The following is a 6,508-nucleotide window of genomic DNA, read 5'->3' as shown; positions in this document are numbered from 1 at the left end:
TTTCCCTTAACTATCTAAAATTTAGATAGAGGACCTGCTCCAGGGAGGGAGCTATCATCATAACTATAGTTTAATAGAAACTAGTGTGCGATTGACAGGGAGGAACATAGCAAGGCTCGTTTGATCTACATCCTCTCTGTGTCCCATCATTAAAGATGGTCCAGTAGACATTTATTTACCAATAATTTGCATTTCCTTCTCCATGTGGATTGCCTTCCTCCTTTTTGAATCCCAAACTACAACCCCTCTTTCTCCTTAGCTCAAGGTGGCATATAAACCTCAAGTGCTGATTTGTCCTTGGGTCCTATATTCTTATGGAGTCCCCGTGTGCACATATGTAATTAAATTTGGTTATTATTTTCTGTTAATCTGTCTCATATCAATTTGATTATTAGAACAGACAGAAGAATTTAGAATGGTAGAAAGGAAATTATTTTCCTCCACTATGGCAGAAAGCATGTTGTCACAGTCTGATGGTAATCTAAATGTTATTTCCTCACAAGTCACTGCTCTTATTGTCTACATGTCCAATGATATTTACATTTTTCTCTAAAATCTGATAATTTTACTAGAATATGTCTTGGTGCTGAACATCGTGAATTGATATTCTCAGATACTTAGGGTATTCTTTCAATATGTTTCCAATATGTATATTTTTTTATTTTGAGAAAGTTTTTTTGAATTACAGGTTTTAGAATCTTCTCCCATGTTACTTGGCATCTTTAGGGACTCCTATTATCTTTTGATATTCTTGACTATCATCAATATTTGTCATATTCTCTTAAACTTATTTTATCTTTCTTCCTTTTGATTTATAAAATTTCTTCCTTTTCATTTTTTATTTCTCTTAAGGTGTTGTTGATTATATTTATTTTCTCTCATGTTACTTTTAATTTAGTTGTTATTTCTTACTTTTTTTCTTTTATTTTAAATTATCTTCTGACTTGTCACTTTATTTCTGAGTTTTCTTAATTCTGGTTTATGTTGTTCTCTCACATCTTCTAGCATTTTCATAATGTCTTTAGTTTGTTTTAAAATAAACAGGAAAAAAGCAAATCAAAGACCTTTATAATATTGTAAAAGTCTGTATTGTGGGCATGTCTTTGAGGCATGCCTTTCTTTTTTTAAAATTTATTTTTAAATTTATTTTTTATTTTTTTGCATCATGTGATTTTATTTTTTTAAATTTTAATTAGTATACAGTACATTGGTTAGACATCTACATAGTTCATAAAACAATCTCCCCAATTGCTCTCTCCCTCCCCTGACCCTACACCTAGCCAACGTATTCATGCTAACTGCATTCCCTATGCCGTGCTCCCCATCCTCGAGACCTTTCATAAGATACTAATTTGTACTTCTTTAGCCTTTCACTCCATTCTCCCAGTCCCCCAAGCCACCCTCCCCTCTGTCTCACACCAAATCGTCCACTATATTTGTGAGTCTGTTTTTGATTAGTTTGTTCTTTTTGTTCCTTAGATTCCACATAGAAGTGAAATCATATAGTGTTTATCTTTCTCTGTCGGACTTAAATACCTTCTAGGTCCATCAAGTAATATCTTTTTCCATCCTCTTCCTTTTCATATGTAGGGGTCTTGTTTTCTTATCCTTTCAGCCACTCTATCTTTTGGTTGGAGCACTTAATTCTTTTCCATTTAAAGTACTTATTGATAGGAACGTAGTTGTTACCATTCTTCATTCCTGTTTTTAATACATATTTTTTCTTCTTAAAGAAGTCCCTCCAATAATTCCTGCAATACTGGCTTGATGGTGATAAATTCCTTTAGCTTATTTTTGTCTGGGAAGCTCTTTATCTGTCTTTCAACTCTAAATGATAGCTTTGCTGGATAAATTATTCTTGGTTGTAGATCCTGGGTCTTCGTCCTGTCGAATATTTTTTGCCAAGCCCTTCTGTCTTGCATAGTTTCTTTTGAGAAATCAGCTGCCAGTCTTATGGGTGTTCCCTTATAAGTAACTATTTGTTTTTTTCTTGCTGCTTTTAATATTCTTTCTTTGTATTTAACCTTTGGCATTTTAATTATGATGTGTCTTGGTATGGGCCTCTTTTGGATCCCTGATTTTTGGAATCTTCTGAGCTTCCTGGGGTTTTATGTCCATTTCCTTCACCAAGTTAAGGATGTTTTCCATCATTATTTCTTTAAACAGCTGTTCAACGTCTTGATTTTCTTCAGTTACGCCAAGCAGATGGATATTTGTATCCTTAGTAGTGTTCCATATCTGTCGGAAACCAGCCGACCAAGTCAAACCAGGTACCTGAATGGGGGAGCGGGGACTGAGAAAAAAGAGAAGACAGACACGGTGCAGGAGGGAGAGCAGATCTCACAACTGTCTCTCCGAATTTATTTCTTATGCTCCTTTCATCCTGAAGATCGAGGTACAATCGACACTTCCTTTGACACTCTCTTTGACACTCCCTTTTTCTATACTTAATCTTCTTCTTCCTGGAATTCCACAGAACCAGCCTTTTCCCTTTTATATGCAAGCAGGCCTCCTGAGATAATCCATGCACTCTTTTGAATTTTGGGAGCTTTAGCTCCCTACACATATCCTCAAATTATTTTTTTAGTCTTGGTGTCTTTTTTCTTGCCATTCTGATAGATTGTCCTTGGCTTTCCTGTCCTCTAGATAGGGCATGTGATCCTCTTCTTTATTCCTTTTGTTTATTCCTTTGTTTATTCCCTTTAATATACTTCTCATCTCAGATAATGTGTTCTTCATTTCTGACTGGTTCCCTTTTATAATTTCCATTCCATTTTTGTTTCTTTTAATTTCTTTGTTGAAATTCTCTACACTTCCCAAAAGTTCATTAAACATCTTTATAACTAGTGTTTTGAACTCTGCATCTATTAAAGAACTTGACTCCATTATATCTGGATCTATGTTCTGTTCTCTCATATGGCTTCTGCTTCTTTATCTTCCCATTTTGGCTTCCTTTCCACGTCTGTTTCTATGTACTAAGCAAAGCTCCTAAGTCTCTCATTCTTATTAGTGTGGATTTGTGAAGTAGGTGCCCAGTGGCATAATCCTGAGAGGGGTTCAGCTGCAGGCCAAATTTAGCCCAAGCCTGTGCCCCTCCAGGGCCACCAGTTAAGATTCAGTAAGCAATCCACAGATGCTGTGCTTATAGTTGCCTCAAAAGGCCACACCAGAAACCGAGGGCAGCTGCCTCCAGTGTGAGTCTCAGCCAGGAGCACCTGACTCGCTGAAGATATACCTTATATGTGGCTTGGGTGGAGCCATGAGTTAGAGGAGGCGGAGTTTCAGGGAATCTTCTGGGCAGAGTGACCTCTATTATCTAGTTTGATGACGTCACAGCTATGGCAGCACTTTGTCCAGGCACTGGGAGCGGGGAGTGCTCAACAAGGAACAATGGATACCGCTGACACTTCTGTACCAAGTGAATCTCGCTTTAGCCCTCACTCCAACAATGTCTCCCTGTAAGTCTCTGGTGCCCCCTACGCTTAGCTGAATTGGTGGTACTGGTGTTCAGAGTGAGCAGGTCTGTCACAGTGAAAATCTGCTTGTGGACGCAGCCCCTTTAAGAGGCGTCTGCCGCTGCCGCTGCCGCTGCCGCAGCCTCTGTCTCACTCAGTTGCTTGGGACTGGGAAGCCCTGCATCCTCGCCCTGTCCTATGTTCTTCTGTTGCAGGGTGATTTCTTGGATTTCTCCCTGGTTGTATGGTTTGGTCATCTAGATGCCAGGCGATTTTTCCTTGCTGCTGCTCCTTGTTTCTGTCACAACTTTGATTTGGTCGGCAGAGGGATGAACAGAGCCTCTATCATCTATGCCATATTTTTTTGACTTTGTGGCATGCTTTTCTTGGCTGTAGAAAGGTCATCCTATTTATTTTATTTTTTTTTTGAAAATAACTTTGTTGGCTTTCAACCTCATTTCTTTTCTATTGCTCATTGTTTTGTGAATTTACATCTCTTAAATGTCTACAAGAAGCAGGGTTCAGGAGAGCTTACACAACTTCATTCATCAAGCCTTCTGTGTCTTCATTATTGTATAAAACTTGGAAGGTTGTTTTCAGAATTTCCCCTTTCCCACTTTTCTCTGCACTTTTCTCCTTCTTACAGTTTTCTTGTTCACGTCCTGCAGAATTCTTATTCCATCCTGGGAGTTGCCCCTCCATGTGTGTTCTTGTACTGGAAGGAAGGATGGCTCTAGCCTTTCAGATCCATACATGGGCCCCTTGCACTTACTACTGGGTGGGGAAAAAATCCTCGTTTTTAACTGCTGTTCTCTCCATGCATTCCTTGGGAAATCTGATGCTATTTTGGTTGCCCATGTCTTCAGGTCCATCAGATGCTTTATTTCCACCCGCTGTTTCTACCTGTACTATGTTTTTATCACCATGTGTTGCAGCTATCTGTGGTTCATCCTTACTCTCCTTACCTTTTGGGGTTCGGGGGGATACCTTGTTAACTTGTTTTGTCCCAAGAATTGTCCACAGGTTTTGGTTTTGCTGTCTAGTTACTCAGTCTATAGTACCTAATGGATAATTCACACTTGATCCATGTTTAAAACAAAAGAAAAAATAAAGGAAACATTTTAGTGAGTTATTCTCAATAGTTTGCACTATTGACTCTGACTTAAACACATCAACGCAGAGGCAATCAAAGTAACCCTCTCAGGAAAGCCCTAACAACTAAGCTGCTTAAAAGTAATTATCCTTAAAAGTAATCAAAGTTCCCTAAAGCAGAATCTCTGAAAACTACTTCACATATCTTAATGTTTTTAATTCATCCAATATATTTTTATTGGGAATCAATTATTTGTTGTGTATTCTATTAAATGCTATTCTGGATATAAATAAGTGTAAGTATAGCCTCTCTCCTGAAGGAGTTTCCAATCTAGCTGGAATTACATTTAATACATGAAGTAGGAAGATAATTTGTAAATAACAGTGATATAAAATATATTAATTATTTAACCCCTTGTTGCAGATTGATAATGTGACAACTCCCCTTCTCCATAGTTCTCTGTAATTTATTAAGATCACATTGCATGCACTACTTGGAGGAAAGGAAAATGGAGTAAGTATATTTTTGACCTTAGATATCATAATCTAAAACATAATAGAGGATGTTTACCTTAAGAAAAAAATTGCAAAGGTCTAAGAACCAAAACTAAATTCCATATGCATAATCGAGGTAGGAAACATAATCCCTTTAAGTTCTTTCACCACTGTAAGCAAGAACTCAATGTGTCCAATCAAGATTTATAAAACAGATAAATTAGAAATAATAATTTACATTAAAGTGGTTCTTCAATTTATAAAATTGTTAGTGAGCTCTCATTCTATATTTGTATTTGATTTCCTTTTTTCCTGTTTGCATAAAGTTACATCTCCCCTCCCCCTTTACAGCTTGGTTTTGGTGTCTTGTTTGACTTTCTGGTGATTTTCTGTGAAGAGTTTAGTACAGTGTATGTGACCAGGTCAGGAGTCAGCTCTGTCAGAGATCTGGGGACTAGATAGGATTCTAAATTGTCCCCTAGAGTGTCTCTCCAAGTATGCACTCTGTTGAATCCTCCCCTTGAGTGAAGGTAGAATCTGTGAATGCGATGGGATATAGCAAAGTGAAGGGATACTGTAAAGGTAATTAAGATGCCTAATGAATTGACATTAAGTTAATCAAAAGAGATTATCTTAGGTGGGCCTGATTTCTCACACGGATATTTTAAGAGGGTCTAGAGAAGAAACAGAAGAAGTCAGAGAGATTAGAAGCAGCAGCAGCAGACTTTCTCCTGTTGTCTTTGAAGAAGCAACTGCCATGTTGTGGGGAGGGCTACAAGGCAGGGCATAAGTGAGAATACTTTAGAAGTGATGCCGCATAATTCCTCTTGGATATCAGTGTGCATAGCTTGTCCCAGTTTTGGTGATGTTAAAATAGTTCATCTGGACATATTCGAAAATATTACAATATTCCTAATTAATAATAATTACCATTTACTGCTTACTTACCATATACTAAGCATTTTGTTGGTTGCTTTCTATCTGATTTTCTCACATTACATCTCATTACATTAACTATACTCATAGATTTGCAAAAACATACCAGGATTGATTGGTTGGAAGCCCTAACTATTGGTCTGATCTTCAGTTTACCTCTTGTAACACGGGGTAATAATTCTTGCTCTAATTTACAGGCTTATTTTGAGGGTTATTTCAAATAATGGATGTGAAAGCACTTTGAGAAGTAAAACAGGCCATGCTACACTGTTACAACATTAGTAACATGAGTTTAAAAAAGAAAGAAAATCTATAATAAATAGTTACCCTAACCGTCTCATTTATTCATCTCACATTTCTTGAAGGAACTTTGCCAGGCCCTGAAGAAGACGAAGATGAAAGACAGTGTCACTCCTCCAGGAATGCGATCTGGTGAGGGGGAAAGGCAGAAGAACCAAGCAGTCACAGTGTCAGGGACAACGCAGCAGAGAGCAACTCGTCTTCCCTGACCCAGCAGCTTCCCGCGAACT

The sequence above is a fragment of the Pteropus vampyrus genome, unplaced genomic scaffold (genome assembly GCF_000151845.1).
Source record: "Pteropus vampyrus isolate Shadow unplaced genomic scaffold, Pvam_2.0 Scaffold434, whole genome shotgun sequence".
NCBI classification, from domain to species: domain Eukaryota; kingdom Metazoa; phylum Chordata; class Mammalia; order Chiroptera; family Pteropodidae; genus Pteropus; species Pteropus vampyrus.
The sequence above is the reverse complement of the archived record's forward strand: the minus strand, read 5'-3'. Positions refer to the sequence as shown.